This window comes from Cryptomeria japonica, chromosome 6 (genome assembly GCF_030272615.1).
Source record: "Cryptomeria japonica chromosome 6, Sugi_1.0, whole genome shotgun sequence".
Classification (NCBI taxonomy): domain Eukaryota; kingdom Viridiplantae; phylum Streptophyta; class Pinopsida; order Cupressales; family Cupressaceae; genus Cryptomeria; species Cryptomeria japonica.
The window spans coordinates 402,471,311-402,490,405 of record NC_081410.1 but is presented as its reverse complement, the minus strand read 5'-3'; positions in this window follow the sequence as shown (position 1 = coordinate 402,490,405).

The following is a 19,095-nucleotide window of genomic DNA, read 5'->3' as shown; positions in this document are numbered from 1 at the left end:
TTTTAAAAAATATACAATTAATTTTTTCTTAAAAAATTTAAACATGAATATAACTAATCACACATATTGCACAACTCATCATATCTAACCACTTTTCATATACTCAATATAAAATATCTTATTAAAAAAATTTAATTCGTATAAAAATATGTTCACCGAATGGGCTTCCTCCACACACTATTGTTATAATAAAAGAAAATAACATATGTACTTATCTCTACCTCTCTATCCCTCAATCACAGTGCCACATATATCTCTATTTCTCCCTTTCCTTCTCCTCTCCCTCTATATCTATCTATCTCTATCCCCATCCCTATATACTTATCTATCTCTTTATAACTTTCTCTCTATCTCTATCTACCTTTATATCTCCCTCTCTCTCTCTCTCCTCTCTATTTGTGAACCCCCTTATTTGAATCTCTCCATTTATATCTATGTCTCTCTTCCTCTTCTGCTTCCTCTCCCCCTCTATCTTCAACTCTACTTTTATCTACTCTGAACTAACCATACTAATGGCAGGAACATGATGCTTCTTTGTGTCTCTTGTTGGAATTTGTGTTGCATTGACAATTTTTGAGTGACACAAACTAGAAAACAATAAATTTTATCCATTTTATAGAAATAAGCTAGATATTTTGAAGAGTTTAATTGAGATTTTTTTTCAAATTCTATTCATCTTTATCAAGAATTCTGATATTTTTTAAGATATAATTTTTTTTAAGTGATATTTTATATTTATCCTCTCTCATACATAATTTTTACTTTTAAAAAAATTCCTTTTTTTTATTTCAAAATAATACAAACAAAAATTGATTGTACTTTCTTATAGTTTATCTAATCAACTTTGAATATATAAGAATTTATATATTTTTCTACAATCAAAATAATAGATTGTATATTAGATTTTTTTTTTAATTATAACATTAATAAACAAAATAGAAAATTGAGAGTACAAGGGGTTGAGCTTAACTGGTTAAAACACTGGGTTCTCACTGTGCAAACCCAAGTTCAATTCCCAATAAGGACATCTGAAGTGGAATTATGACTCTTGGCCTTCCATAGGATGGAGAAGGTCTTGGGTCAATATTATAATAATAATAATAATAATAATAATAATTCAAAGATATGTAATGGGGATGGGGCCCCCTACTGTGTCCCCACTGGTTCATAGCTCCAGTCAAAAGCTATTCAGGCTTCGGCCAATTACCGATCAAAAAAAAAAAAAAGAATAGAAAATTGAGAAAACAAATTTAATATAAACAAACACATTTAACTATAATAAAATTTTGATAGAATTTTTAGGTAAAATAATTTCATTTACTTCGATGCCTTTAAAACATGTTTTTAATCTTTCAACTCAAATATTTTAATACATGGGAGTTATTAGACTAACAAATAACTTTAAGAATTATTGGTTTTACAAAAGAAAATTTAGAATTTGAATAAGGTGGATTAGGTTGCACTATTTGGTCTATTTTTAAGTAGAAAAATGTTAGGAATGATAACTACTAGTTCAAGGGCAAGTGTTCATTAGTGTACCAAATGAGTCAAACTGACTACCAAAATCATATATTACAAGCATATACACAAAGAGGCTAAAAAAATGGGCCTAAAAGTGTGAAGGGTGCAAGGAGGAAGTTGGATCCAAAAGCCTCATGTACAAGATGATGGGGTGTTTAAAGTCATGTAAGGCTTAAAAATTGTGAAATCCTTCTATTTGTGGTATCAATATTAGGAAATTATATTAAATGAGAAAACAAAAAATTTCAAACTAAATAAAATGTTCATACGTCAGGATTATGTGCCTCTATTGAATTTTGCAACACAAAAGATTGCAACAAAATCACCTCCAAGATCAAATGGCAAACAAAACAGCTTCCGCAAGTTACAATTGTACAATGAGGTTCTTATAAAGAAAGCATAGAGTTAAATTTAGGAGAACTAAAGTGCAAGCATGAGGAGCTAAATAAAGTTCAACTCTAGCTAAACTAGATGCATAAAAGCTAAACTAGGTGCACAACTAAAATAAGCACTCCTAAATGAATTAAAACAAAAGAGTATAACTAGTTGTAAAAAAGCAACTAATAGTTAAATATGCTTTAACACCCTCTCTTAAGTGAAATTTAGGGTGAGTTAAAAAAACTCTAAATGTATGAATGCAGAAATGGGTCCTAGAAACAAAAGGCCTAATTAGGTACCCATGTACAAACCAATGAAGTTTCTCTAAGTAGAGAAAATGAGAAAAACCACTGGAAAAAACCCCTCTCTAAAAGTGAGATGAAATACATGAAAAGAAACATAAACTGCTAAAAAGGAATGAAGGACTAAGAAGCCTCCAAGAAAATATCCCAAAAGAATAGGAACATGAAGAACATCGTTGAAGCATAAAGAAGTTTCAAACAACTATCGAATGGTAATTGCAATAATGTTGGATGAAGAACCTCGTTTGAAACAAAGATGATGATCAAGATCAAGAAGATAACAATCTGCATGAGTGCCCCCAATGACACTACTCAAACAATCAAATAGTAAACACGGGTAAGAACATCTGCTAGTCAAAGATACAGATGGCATATAAATCTACATGAGTGGCCCCAATGACATTGCTTAACCATGCAAGAGAAAATTGCTAGCCAAAAATATAGGTTCTAATAGTCTAAAGAACATTGATCAACAAAAGATGGAAGATCGCCTCCATAAAACTATAATGCAAGAGTGTCTAACTCCAAAGAAAAAAATGGAATCATTAGCACCAATAGTAGAAAACCCCCATAATGTTGGCAATGGAGCGAATGAGAATTCCACTGAAAAAATGTGTCACCATGAAGTTCTTGAAGGAGAATTTGAATGCACTCAAGAAATTACTTGCAACTAGAAAATGGCATGCAACTAATGCACACATGCATGGGACAAGAATTTCTAGGATTCAATGTTGTTGTGGAGGAAAACTCACTGGACAAAGTTGTGATGGTAAAACAAAAGGCACTACACATCCCCCATGACACTTTATAGTACAATGCATGTACAAAATTAGACACAACAGAATGTGTAACGCTCCGCCAGGAAACCCCGAAGGGATTAAACTAAAACACTTGAAAATATTGTAATTTTTTTTTAAAAAAAAACTTTAATAAACTAAATGATGCATTAAGATAAACATTACATTTTAATTTGCACAAATGAAAGACTTAACTTAAACTCCTAAAGGGTTTACCAACATGGTTAACATAATTAAACTAAACATTGTTGAACGTTAATTAATCCACTTAAGATGATTTAATTATAAAGACACAATTACACTATACAGTGATTATTTCATTCAATTGCATGTGATATCAATAACATTCCTATGTTTCATTCATGATAATACTTTCCATTACATTACATCAGTGATACTAATAAAAGATATACAGTTAACCATCTAATTCTCATCAATACATTTCTCTTTCATTGCAAGATTGAAATAATATTACATTGCATTTAATCACTAAGTCTCATAAGAACACATAATCTTTACAATTAATTTGCATCTTGCCATGAAGGCATACATAACAAATAATACAACTGGCCATATAAGGTCCAAGATATACAAAGAATGATCCAAGATGACAAAGAGGATCCAACTGAAAATACAAGATCCTCAAATCCAAAAGAGCAATTGGAACACCTATGAAGCCAACTCTCGCAAGAAGGAACAAATACACCCGATGGAAAGTGGCACTACCACCCGACCATGTGGCTCAAAAGAACCACCCCACCGTGCTAGGAGATAGAAATAAGACCCACTAGCAACCTACAAGGTATACACACACGATCTAAACATGACATCAGGAAACTCACATAAAGCATATACTCACAAAACATGGCTCCACAGTAAAACTCCAAGTGATATCAACAAGGCTACACACTAGTGACCATAAGGGAAGAGTGTCATCACATAGCTTGGAATGGTTATCCTGGCAGGCCTCCATAGGCCTCGCCTCCCATCTTGGGTTATCCTGGTAGCCTCTCTTGAACCCCCGTCCCCATCCAAGTCTCATGCGGACCCAAACAATCCTCTTGTGAGGACAAGGTTGTTGGTTTTCCATTCTAGGTCTTTCCACTGCATCCTAAGTCTATACTAGCACTCAACCATGAGAGGGTACATTTATCTTAATTAATGTTTTAGATATCCAAACCCCTAATATATTATTAGGTTATCACTTACTTATCCAACTTTCGAGGGGTTATCCTTCTAACCTCTTTGGGCGCGGCCCCCACTTGAAAGCCACTCTTCCTTATGACACTACACAAAAATTCCCAAAAGAACTCCAAAGAAAATGTACCAAAACCAATTTACACAAAGGAGTTCAAAACAAATGAGAAACACTTGGTTATACAAGCCCTTGCATAAAGGTTAAATCAACTGGTAAGACACAGTCTACTCACAAGACATGACCAAAGGAAAAGACAACACGAAAAAGTCTAATTCCATTTAACACTAAAGACTTGCAATATAACTTAGATGCGAAGATAGTCAGAAACGAAACAACACTTTCGCTAATTTAGAATAAACAATTTATTTTTCTCTCCTTCAATACACAATTGACCAAGTTTTCTAGGTTCCTAAGTTTCCAAAAAAAAAATCATTTATTAACAATCGTCTCACTAATTCAATTAAAAATATTCAATCAATATTTGCTATATCCATTTTGAATTAAAAAAAAAAAATCTTAATCTCATTTGGGCCATATACCGAAGTATATATATATATATATATATATATATATATATATATATATATATATATATATATGTATATATATATATATATGTATATGTATGTATATATATATATGTATATGTATATATATATATGTATATGTATATATGTATATGTATATGTGTATATGTATATGTATATGTGTATATGTATATGTATATGTATATGTATATACATGTACATACATATATACATACATGTACATACATATATACATGTATGTATATATATATACATATGTATATATATATATACATATGTATATATATATATACATATGTATATATATATATACATATGTATATATATATATATATACATACATGTATATATGTATGTACATGTATGTATATATGTATGTATATGTATATATACATATGTGTGTGTGTGTATATATACACACACACACATATATGTATATATACATATACATACACACACACAGATATATATGTGTGTGTGTGTGTGTGTGTGTGTATACATACATACATATGTGTGTGTGTGTGTGTGTATACATACATACATGTGTGTGTGTGTGTGTGTGTGTGTGTGTGTAAATATAATATATATATGTATATATATATAAATATTAAAATATTAAAAAAACATATAAATTATAATTCTGATATTCTCTTCTTTTTTCCAAACTGAAATTGATATTCTCGTTATTTTATTTTTTTTAAATAATTCCAACATACAAATATATATATTTATTAAAACATTTAATTAAATAATAATAAAAACATTTTAATTACCTGTTGCCACGCGACACTCCAAAGAGGGGAGGCAGTGGATTGTGGGGCCACAACGTGGTCCCCCACATAGCTCCCCAACTGTGGTTGGCCATATATATATATATATATATATATATTTAAAACAATACAAAACCCATAAAATATTAAAACAACAAAAAAAATTAACAGTAATTTTTACCAGCCAATAAAAAATAAAAAACAAAGCCCAACAACCTTTCTAATTTTTTTTAAATAGGGTTTTGTAAAAGAACAGAGTATACAATTTTTTTTCTTCTCCCAGATTCTTCTTTCCAACACCCAACAATTTCAAACTACAGCCGTGAGATTTTGTCAAGATCAAGAGCTTAATGAAAAGTACAAAATAGAGAGATAAGGTATAGGACAAGAATAAATTGTATTCTCATCAATAGATAAAAATGGTCGTTACATAGAATGAATATGAGTCTGCATATATAGGCAAGGCTATATGGATATGTGAGCACACAAACATGACATGTGGCTCAATAAGAAACAAGGGTAGGTAGGAAATAGGTGTGGTAGGTAGGAGAAACAATAAAATATTCCTCATGAGGTGGATCACCCACCAAAGGTGAAATTATCACTCCACAATAAGTGGATATGATAGATTAGTAACAAGATCACACCATAAAAGGTGGAAATTCTCCTACACACACTATCCCAAAGTGGCACAAACACCCAAGTGTCTCATACCCAAACTACTATGAAATGCATTATCCTAAGTAAACTTAAGTAAGGTGTAATAATATCCATGATGAATAATTATTTACACCAACACACCCCCCCCCCCCCCCCCCCCCCCCTTAAGTGCAACTTAGGGGAATGCACTTAAGTCTACAATGCAACTAAGCAATGCAAGATGGGTCTCGGCTACAAGGCCATGTTAGGTACCCATGTACAAATGCAAATGCATGCAAACCAATGCAATGAAATCTCTCACAAAGAGGGGAAAGAGAGAAAAACCCAATGGGAAAAAATCCTCCCCCAAAAGAGAGATGAAATATATACAAGAGAACTCTCAAAGAAGTACACGAGGAACAAAACCCCATGTGAGGAAAAAGTCCCCCCCATATGAGCGAAGAAGAGAAGCTAGGAAGGCCCCCCTCAATGTAGAATCTGCACCAATGATAGAAGCTCGATGATATATGAAGAAACTGCTCCACTAACATCGAACAACATTCCTCCCCTTAGGAAGAAACAAAACCAAAGGTGTATCCATGAAGTCTCCCTAATCATGAAGGGAAGATGTAGGAAAAAATTTCATGATGAATGAAGTCTTTGAAAACATCTCAAGTGTCCCCATGTCAATGCTAAAAGTTACCCCCTCCAAAGGTGGTGAACTGCTCCACACTACTGAAAAAGACACTCCAAGATCTAGTGGAGATGAATGTAGAACATGATCCAAAGACTCACATGTCTCCTCTAAACATAAAGAGATGTCCTCCAGCTATTGTACATAAGAATCCACAACCATGTCAACCTCGAAAGAATGATCATGTAGAGAATGAACAAGAGGGTCAAAGTGTTCCCTCGCAACAATCGAAGAAGAAGCATCTTCATCAAAGAGAAGATGAATATCATCAATGGTGTCTCCCAAATCTGCAATGTAGGATTCCACAAACAAACCTGCAATGTCTGTCAAGTACTCATCCCATGAAACTGAAGCTGGAAGACATGAAATATCTTGTTGCACTAAATCACATGAAGGCAAAAGTGTCGCACTATCTGCATCATCAGGTGCAATAGGTGATGTGATATCAATAGGAGGAGATGAAACACAAGGCTCAAGAATGGGGTCACATGTGATAATCCCCAAGTTCAAGTACCCAAAATTCTCCTCAAAATCTGAATCATCATAAGAAGTGTGATCATCATGTATAGAATCATCATATGTGAAATCATCCTCATCAACAAAATCTGAAAAGGAGTATAACCGAGATTCATGATCAACTACCCCAGTCACAGTGATAGCTCTAGTCTCCAAGTCTCTAATGAAAACTGACTCAGGTGTGAACTCCACAATTCTCTTAGTTGTGCCATGTGTGATTTGATAGATGGAAAGGAGATTGTTTGTCAAATGGAGTACACACAACGCATTATTGAAGGAGTTATCCCTAATGGAAATAAATCCTTTCCCAATCACATCCATGTATGTATGATTGCCCATCAAAATTTGCGGCATGGTGCAAGGCTCAAATGTAGAGAACATGGACTGCAAAGATGCCATATGATGAAAAGCCCCTCAATCTAGAAGCCATCTCCCTGAATCGTGACTTGTAGTAGCACAAAGAGATTTTCCTTTTCTTTTCCTGAAAGAGTGAGTCTTCCCACTTGTTGAAGCCATGAATGCTTTCCCTTTCCCCTTTTAATGTGAGGAAGTCGAAGTTGATGAATCCTCCTTCTTGTAGGCATTAGGCAAATCAATGTTGTTCTTTTTGAAGATATGTGTAAGCTCATCAATCTTCTTAGAATGGCAACGACACTCCGCATGACCAACTTTTTTACAATAGGCACAAGTAGGTCTCTACCTTTTTGGTGAATTATCCTTCTTGGAAGAAGATGAATCTCCTTGTTGTGGAGAAGATGGTGCTTTGTCCTTAGGCTTTGATTGCCATTTCTTCTTGTGTGAGTTGTCCTTTCCTTGATATCCTTTGTTCCCTTGATTTGCCACTAATGCTTGAGACTTAGAAGCCTTAAGAATGCCCATTCTTATCAACTTAGTTTGTTCCATCATCAACATTTCGACGAAAGCATCAAATGTAGGCATTGTGTAGCTTGAACCCATTGTCATCCTATGGGTTTGGAAACTAGAAACAAATGTTGCATATTCTTGTGGAAGCTTGCCCATCAAATTGAAGATCAATTGAGTATCCTTCTTATCAATGCCACAATCCTTGAGTTGTTCCCTCAACTCTTTTTCCTTAGTGACATAATCTTGTATAGTATCAAAGTTGTTGGGATCTAACATGGTGAGATCACTATCAATCTAATATCCCCTAATCTCATCAACTTGACCATACAAGTCTTGAAACTTTTGCCAAGCATCCTTGATTAGAGTACATTTCTCAATATGAAAAATGAGATCCTTTGATACATACTTTCTTAAGGTACCAATTGCCATGATATTTTTAGTGAGACAATCCAAGTGACCAACAAGATCAGTCTTAGGATCAACGAGAGCAACAATAGTTCCATCAATATAATGAGTTAGTCCATTTTCCATAAGTTTACTCCATGCATCAATTTTCCAAGTAGCATAATTATGAGGAATTAAGAGAGGAAACTTAGGAGAACCCATAGTAGAAAAAGGGAAGGAACAGAAGAGCACAAGAGACACCCCCCCCCCCCAAATGATGATTTTGACACTTAAGATGTAGTGTGTGTACAATAGGTTGCTTGCAAACAATGGCAAGGTGGAATTTTGATTTTGTTTTAAAACTGCTCCAATAGGCTGAGAACTACAATGCAAAAGACCAAAAAGAGAGATCTATGCAATACAAGTGCCAAATTGGCCAAAAAAGACCATATGCTGAAACTACAATTTCTACCTAAAATCACTATAAAATGATAGCACATTATAAAATTAGATGAAAAATTATGCACTTTCAAAAAAAATGACACTTGAAAAGGAGTCTGTATGAGCCCAAACAGAGTCCTGAAAGTTGCAGAAATAGGGATTGGATAGGTACAGTCACCAAAAACTGATATTTCTGAAACATCTATCCACCAAAATCAGTAAATAATGCCACCACAAGAAAGTACATGAAATTCTAGCCCATTTCAAAAAACATTGCACCCAAAAAGGAGCCAGAATGAGCAAGATATGGCCTTCCAAAGTTGGACTGCAAAATCAAAAAGCTCAATGAAGGGGGCTTGCCAAATTTTCAAAAAATGATGATGTCAGCAAAACACGAGGTTAAACTTGACGGTTGTATGACCATCGCAAAAACTTCACCTTCTTGTTGATTGGTCATCAGTACCGTATGGACTGCTGATGTGGCGCGATCTGGTTGGTCGAAATAGTTGACGTGGCAACTGAGGTGCATGTGTACGGTCGTAAGGTACTACTAATGTGGAGGATGATGTGGCCACCAACTGGGCACTGACTGGTTTGTCGTGCGGAGCAGTCTGGCTGGAGGTCGAGGACCACATGGGTGGCAAAGCTAGTACGAGGGCCACACAAGACGGGTCGGTTGGCCGATAGGACCGGTCGCCGGCAAGCAGGGCCGCTGGCCGGCGAGGTCACCAGCAGGCGGGTCGCTAGAAGGAAGTTGTGCAGGGTCGCCGATGAGGTCACAGGCGTTGGTCAGAGGTGGTGTCGACAGGGAGGTCGGTGGTTGGCCGCTGGAGCAGATGCAATTGGTCGCCGGTGTTAGAGGGGCGACAGGTGGTCATCAGTGGACACTGCATGACGGTTGGAGAAAGGTTGTCGAAGGCTGTAGCAGGCAGTCAGGGAGGTCCCAGAGTTCGTCAACGGTAGTGGCAGTGCAGGGTGTCGATAGGAAGGAGGTCGGCGGGCGGGAGGAGCCGGTGGTCGACTCGGTATGGTGACCCTGTAGAAAATTAAACCTACAGTACGACGGTCGCAAGGGGGTGGGAACCCCCGTAAAAAAAGAAATTTTTTTTTTTTTTTTTTTTTCAAAAACCTTTAATTTTTTTCAAATAAAGTTTCTAAAATCCGTACCGTACCGCTCAAATTGGGCAAAATTTTTCCTCCAAGCCCAAAATTTGACTTTCACCAAAATAGGCCGAATGTATACTCAAAATTCATGGAAATGACCACTCGGACGCAATGGTGAGGTCGGGTCTAGTCCAGAACACCTCCAAAAGATGCTACTCCTCATATATGCCTCTTGATGCCGCAATAATGCCTCTTAAGGATGAATCAATGATGCTCTAATGGCTCTGATACCATGTGAGATTTTGCCAAGATCAAGAGCTTAATGAAAAATACAAAATAAAGAGACAAGATATAGGACAAGAATAAACTATATTCTCATCAATAGATAAAAATGATCGTTACATAGAATGAATATGAGCCTGCATATATAGAAGGCTATATGGATATGTGAGCACACAAGCATGACATATGGCTCAATAAGACACAAGCGTAGGTAGGAAATAGGTGTGGTAGGTAGGAGAAACAATAAAATATTCCTCATGATGTGGATCACCCATTGAAGGTGGAATTATCACTCCACAATAAGTGGATATGATAGAGTAGTAACAAGATCACACCATAAAAGGTGAAAACAATCCTACACGCACTATCCCAATGTGGCACAAACACCCAAGTGTCTCATACCCAAACTACTATGAAATGCATTATCCTAAGTAAACTTAAGTAAGGTATAATAATATTCATGATGAATAATTATATACACCAACAACAACAACCTCCCAAATTTGCCCAAAACAAGAGAATTTTGGCAGCTTAACCCCCCCATTTAAAGACAATGGAGAAATTAATATTTTTAAACCAAACAGAGAAAACAAAAATCACTAATTCAATTTTCTTTTCAAACCCAACACATAAACCATAACAGAGGGTTGAATTTCAACTAAGATTTTACAAAAATGAAAGATTTAAACAACCAACCTGGTAAGCTTTCTAGAAGAGAAATTTGGAGATGAGCAAGCCTCCAACCAACAAAACCAACTCACAATAGAGAGTTCTAGAAAATGTCTCCCCAAATGCCCAGATGATTAATCTGGAAGAATTTTTCCCTCACAAATATCTTTTTAGGTCAATTTTAATTTTTTAAATGAAAAATTGAAAACTCCATTTCTTTTCAACATAATACATTTGCATACAAATTTTCTAATTTGAATTCATTTTTCCCACACACACTTAAAAAAACAATTTAAACATTAAACTTACATAAGGGTAAAAATTAACTTTATCTCTTTTTTTTTAAACAAATGAATAACATAATATACAATTTCATTAATAAGTCAACAATTCAATTTTAACTAACAAATTAAAATAATTGATTAATCTATTAAACCATTAAAATACTCTTAATCATTTATTTCTAAATTTACTTTTACAAACGCAATATCCTTTAATTATTAATAACCATAAGGTATTAATAATTAATTACTCATTAAAATACATAAGAAGGGAATAATTTAAATTCACAAACGCATAACACACAACTCAATAAAATAAAGCAAAGACACGGCCCGCATACCAAAAAAGGGAAGGTTGACCGACGACTGACAATGCTCACTATTGAGCAAGGTTAGGGATGAAATTTAGGGCCTTAAGACTATCTCCTCCACTTCCACCAGATTTTTTAGGTACGCTCAAACTTGTGGAACCGGGTGAAGTCAGTACCTTGTACCTGTAATTCTTGCATCACCAAACCACGCACACACACACACACACACACACACACACACACACACACACACACACACACACACACACACACACACATATTCAAACATGGTAGCCACACCGGCGAAGGAGAATCATGACGTTCCATGTCTCATCGAAGTGAGTGAAGGAAAATCATCTCCTCGCACCCCATACACTTCACACACATACATGATGACATATACATAACGCATCTCATGCATAAAGTAAATGTGTTAGTCCATGGTTAGTAATCCAATCAAATTAACATCTAATCATCAATAAGAAAATAATGCATAAACAACATTCACTGAATCTCAAATCAAAGCATAAAACAACACAACATAATACCTGAATAAAACATCACCACATAATGTATCCACTAATATCCACTAAAAAATCCAACCATGATTAAAATAAGTATCTAAAAAGTCTGATTGAGGGAGGAGTACTACAAAATGTGCAAAATCTAGACAAAAACCATACATAAGAGTGGTACTTTATCTCAATGAATCTATAACAAAAGAAGTGCATGAAAATAATGTTGAAAATGCCCAAATAGGGCAAAGTGTTGCAAATACATGTAGGACAACCCAAGAGAAGCCATCTATTGTAAACATAAAGATCACATGAGCCAAATGACTAAGTAATCAACCATTAAGTGAAAACACAAAAGATTGAATAAAAGTTACCTGGATAAAAATCTAGAAAATATATCAGCAAATCTGAATAGTTAACTATGCTAGATTTTTGATGATATGTAGAAGTAAAAAAAAAAAAGAGTTGATTTGTCCAAGTTATGGCCCCAAGCATGAAAAGTAAGTTTGACTTCAATGGCCTACTACAACTTTTAGGAGAAAAATCAAATCAAACCACCTATAGATTTGGATCAGTGCCAAAATTAGATTTGATGCAGGAGTTGAAAATTGGACGTCGTATGAGCAAGTTATAGCTGAAAAATCAAGACTAGGTATTTAGAGCTTAGAGAGGTCAAACTAGTCAAAAAGTTGACAAACTACTGATGTGACACTACTAATAGAGTGTTGTGGTAAAACAATCAGGGTCCTATGATTTTTTTAGAGTGCACTAGGGTATGAATTTCCATGTATCCATAATACAAATACGTACAATACAACATGGACTTCCATGCCCCCAAAAAAATTTCACCAAAAAAAAAATTTAACCTCCGATTTGCACGATTTGACAAGTGATCTTAAGGTTCTCAAGCTTTCTTAGTGTGATTGAAACATCCATTTCACTCTAAACTAACCAAATTTTTCAGCTACCTCCATAAATTGCCTCAAAAAATGTGCCCTCAACCAATTTGACCCCAAATTTTAATCGCTTGGATTTTGACGAAACAAGAGTCTATCTTAGGGATTTTTGATGTGCGTATGTGATGGTTATTCCTATTTTTCTCCAATTTTGATAAAAATATTTCCCATCTCTAGGTCCACAAAAAAACAAATATTTGACCCTGCAACTCTTCTAAAAAAAGAAAACCCTCAAAGCTTAAGAAGGAGCTTGCCAAATCTGCAGTTTGATACCATGTGGAATTTTACAACACAAGCACCTACAAGATCAAACAATAAAGAAAACACCTTACACATGAGAGAGATACACAAAAGAATGTTATATTACTCAAAGGAAAAGAATACAGAATGAGTTACAATTGTACAATGAGATGCATATAAAGAAAGTACAAAGCTAAATTTAGGAGAACTAAAGTGCAAGCATGAGGAGCTAAATAAAGCTCAACTCTAACTAAACTAGATGCATAAAAGCTAAGCTAAGTGTACAACTAAAATAAGCACTCATAAGTGAACTTAAGCAAAAATAGATAACTAGTTGTAAAAAATCAACAAATAGCTAAAAAAAGCTCTAACACAACTGAAAGAAATAATAAATTTAATTATTTGGGACCATTGCATTACGTCTTACTCACATTAAAGAATATTGATCAATGGTTATAAAGATTAATACACATTCCAATTTGAATCAAATTAGCCATTTATAAATGAAGTTAGTAATGCTATTGTAATAGAAGAAGACAACAAGTATCAACAAAAGAAACACTATCTACTCAAGAATAGGTACTTTCCAATAAAATAAGGGGTCTAGGAACTCCCTTGATGTCAGGAAGTAGAAAGAAAAACCATCAATTAATTAAAAAAGTAATGAATATATGTGATCCATAAATGTATGAGGAAGTTGTAGGAAACGAATAATGTGAGGAAGTGATGAAATATGAATAAAGATCTTGGATGAAAAATTAAACATGTTTTGAAATAGTTCCTTATTAAAAAATAATTAATGTTATCAAATGTAAATGGGTCTATAGGACCAAATGGGGACAAAATGTGCATTTTATGGAGGAATAGAAAGACATTGGACTCATCTCATGGATAAGGGATTTTCTCAAAAATAAGGTATTTCTTATATAAAGAGTTTTTCTCTAGTGGCCAAGAGAGAATCCAATGGGATAGTACTTTGCTTGATAGCTTCACATGGCTAGGAAATACATCAAATAGATATAAAGTTTTATTTTCTACTTGGGAATCTCCTTAAAGAGATGTGTAAAAACAAAATCTAGATTTGTAGGTATGAGAGAAAGGAATAGTTTTAAGTGTGAGAGATCTTTATGTGGATTAAAAAATAATCTCCTAGATCTTGGTATGAGAAGAATGATAAGTTCTTTACCAAAAAAGGATATGCTAGAAATTTCAATTTGATCATAATGTGTACATTAAGACTGATTTAAATCATGATCAATTTGTTACATGTTAACAACCATAATATTAGATTGTCTTGATCACTTGGATGATTGGTGACATGAAGGAGATTAAGAGATCATATGAAATGATAGATCTTGGAATATTAGATTAATTTCCTTTGGATTTAGATGACTCAATAAGATGATGGTATCTTTATATATCAACCAAAGCATACTTTGGCCTTGCTCACTAAGTTTAATATGATAAATTCTAAACCTAATTCAACTCCTTATCAATTTGGAGTAACACTTTACAAAAAATTCTAAATTGGGAGTATAATCTATTTAACTCATGCTAGACTTGATATTTAATTTGTAGTTAGTTTAGTTTTCCCATTTATGGAAGAACCCAAGGACAACTTTTAGTAGGCAACAAAGAGTATTTTTAGATGTACACAAAAAGGAAAATCCATGGGATTCCAAGTATTTGAGCTCATGAGTGGGAACAAGTTAGTGTGATATACTAATTTTGACTAGGTAGGAGATGTTAGTACTTAAGAACCCAAATTTTGATATAATTGTTATTTGGGATCTAGAACAATTACATGTTAGATTGTAAATAGTTAATTAGTGCAAGGCCACAAGACATCATAAGGGATGAGGCAAAGATCATCACTTGGGAAAATTTGGCAAAATGGATACCCCTCAATCCTTTGCTCTTAGTGTTGGCAATTTGAATTGTGTTGTCATTGATGTCACATTTTTGTGTATTGATGACAAAGGGGAACAATAAGAGGAAGTTGTTGGTGTTTCCATCAATTTGAGTTCAATTTTGTCATTGATGTCAATCTAATGTAGGTGGATTGTTTCAAGATACATAAAGGTCTAGAACTGAGTGTTCAAATGTTGTTATGATGTTTGGTGGTGATATTGAGTGAGTATGTGATGATTCTGGAAGGTGACACTATTGAAAGTTGAAATATGTAGGAAAGAGTATTTAAAGTCTTTATGAGAGAATGCTTTGCATTCCTCCATTGTTGAAGGTGATGCCTTGTAGTTTTGGATTTAATGTCTATGGTGAGTGAATGTTGCACTATTATGTTTTTAGGTCCTCAGTAGTACAGGTGTTGAATTTGGTTACTGCAGTTTGTTGATAGTCAGGATAACTGTGAGGGCTAGTCTAGAGAATTTTTGTATTTCTTCATTGTGTTGGTTCAAGTGTTGTGGCTTGGAGAACATGTTCATATTGTTCATAATTTCTTGTTCAGAATTTAAGTGTTGTCTTTCTCCACAAGTGAATTCATGTTGTTATGTTGCTCGTCATTGTCATTTGTGTTGGCTAGTCTAGGCAACTTACTTGGTTCATCTTATTTAGACCATACTCTTTTGGTTTGGATATGCACTAGAGGTTGAGTTAAGGTGTTGTTATGGGTCTTAACTCTTACCATGGCATGTGAAGATTTATATTATGTTGTTTGCATTGGATGATATTTTTGGGCCAATCAGTTAACACGCTTTACTGTCTATCTACACGTTATGTTTGATGTTGACTTTGGAGGATGTGTTGTTGTGTGTGCTTCATTGGAATCAATTGAGGAAGACATATTGTGATTTATTTGGGTCCCCTTTATCTCCTAAAGTGGATTGCATTTGGCATAGTTACCCTTGGTGGCTGACTTGGTGTAATTTATGTTTATTTTGTTTGTGGCCAACCTAGCTAAGAGTCTCAATGAATAAGTTAATATAAATAGATGTGCAAATGTGTAAATTTTGGTGTGGATTGATTGAAAATTATGTGAAAGTATATGTGGAGAAGAAAAAGTGTGCATATCAGTGTATGATGAGCCTTGATGATCATATCTTTCAATATGACAGTGTTTCGAGGTAGTGAATGTGTGTGTTGTGTTTTCCATTATATTGGTTGCTTGAATTAGTGGTTCAAGGATAGTTTCATAATCAAGAGTTCTTATTCATTTCAGTTTTATCATTTCTCTATGTCTGTTAAAAGATAGCACGAGTCTTTTTGGGAACTTGTGCATATTTGTATCTTGTCCTAGGATAGTGCCTCTCAGCCTACAAGCCCATTATATCTTGCCTTAAGGTTGTGCACCTTAGCATGCATGTCCTAACTAGGAGCAATGAACTTCTTTGGCCTTGTGCTACCCTTCAAATGTTTTCATCATGGAATAATTGGTGATTATGCTGCTAGATGTACTTTCAAAAAGATAACTATAAGAGACCCGATGATGATAACAAGAGAATGGATAATTACAAAAGAGATGACATAAATAAAATAATAGATCACAACGGCAAACCAATTTTTTTTTTGTCCAATGGAGACATTCATTTGAAGATGAAGACTGTGATGACTAAAATGATAAATAGTTATTTTTAACTATAAAAGAAAAGGGTAATGAAAGGTCTAGTACTCTGCACAATGAATAAAAATAGTGAAAGGTCAATGATTGTGAAGACTGCATTGCATATAAAAGAGGAACCTAAAGCTTGGATAATTGATTTTGGATGCTCCAATCATATGATAGGTGATAAAAGGAAGTTCCTTATTTTTGAAAAGTATGATGGTGGACCAATAAATTTTTTTGGTTAAGAGGTTGCACCTATTTGTGGTCAAGGAATCATATCCATTGATGGTAAGCATAATACATATGACACTTATTGTGTTAAGGGTTGAAGACATAATCTTTTAAGTGTGAGTCAGATGTGTAGTAAAGGTTACAAACACATATTTCATGGATCTGGATGTGAGATCAAAGAAGGAGGTTATGGAAGGTTAGTTGTAGAAGGTTTTAATAACAAATGGCAATATCTATTACATAAAGGAAAATAGAGGAATTAGTTGTCTGTTGGTGCATATAAGTGTTGGGACACATTAATTTTTACAATATGATGAAGATCACTTCTACTCATGCAATGAGATATTTGCCAAAGATTATCAAACCTGTCAATATAGTGTGCAAGGAAAATCAGTTAGGTAAGCAAACAAGGAAAAAATACAAGAACAAGGATTATTCTACTACAAAACCTTTGGATTTGATTCATATAGACCTATGCAGACCTACAATATCATGCCCACTCCTTACACAAGGAGAAAACATGACACAACCTAAACTCAACCAACAAATTTTGACTAAACGCATAACAATTCTTCCCAATTGTTGATTTTGACTATTAATTGAAGTATTTCAAATCAACTGTATACACCTAGCACTACCAAGCTATGCTACTATAGATTAATTTAACAAAAACTTAAGATATAACCCCTTAATTAAATTTAATAGCAAACTAAACAAATTTGATAGATAGCCAACTATATTAAGGTCTTCTCTCTATGAATAATGTTCCATAACAACTTGCTAAATTCAACTAAGCTAATACTTTGCAATAAGGGTAATGCAAGGTTTTAGTCTAAGTTAAATTAAATAATTCAAAAAAACTTCATTTGAAAAGCTCAAACATTTAAATTTACATTTTTCATCCCCTTTATATTCTCTAGACTTAATATAAAAATTATATTATGTAGGTTCACAAAAATCTAATTTAATTAATTTCCATCAATATAATACTTCAGTTTTAACTACAGATAAAATGCCCCACTTGATTCAATAATCTCAACAAAAATAAAATAAAATTTATCCCTTTAATATTCCCTTTTTTACTTATATCCAACTTAAATTTTGAATTCCCACTATTTAGATTCATTTTAAATCCAATTTTATATTGACCTCTTAAGTTGTTGGAGCCTTCATTTCTAGGGTTTACTATGTGTATAGAAGGCTACAGGAGGGTAGGTGGAGTTTCCAAAGCAGTTGACGTGGCTTGTCTATGCTATAACATTTTGTTGAAAAGGCTTCAACAATGTTTAAGAAAATGTAATGGGCGGATGTTGTTAAAAAAAATTAGTGTATATAAGAGACTACATAGAGTTATAATGAGTTATATTAGATTATTCAATATGATTTGGATCAATAATTAGATTTTTCATTAAATAATGATAGATTGATATTTTAGAGAGAGATATAATTTTGGGAGAAGCCCTTGATACGCCTTATAATTCTCACCTAGGAGTAACTAAACTTCATGTTATAGAGTGACATAAAGAATGATGTGACTAAGTGTTTTGGTTGTTATGTAATTTATTTCGAGAGATCTTATGTGATACTATATTATTTTCTTACACATGCTAGGTCCAACATTCTATTAATGACAAATGATGTAAAATCCCTCACTTTTTGGTCTCTTGTGATATCTTGGTGGAGATATTGTGGTGATTGATTGGAGTTTATAACTTTAATATTTGTGAGAAAATTTTCAACTTACTACATTATAAATAATGTGTGGTAAAAAAAATTAAAGATTAATTAACATATCAATACTTTTTTTTAACTTATTACATTATAGATTATAAATTGATATAATTATTATGATTTGGTATGTAAGATATGTAGAACATGTAGGAGTCTATTAA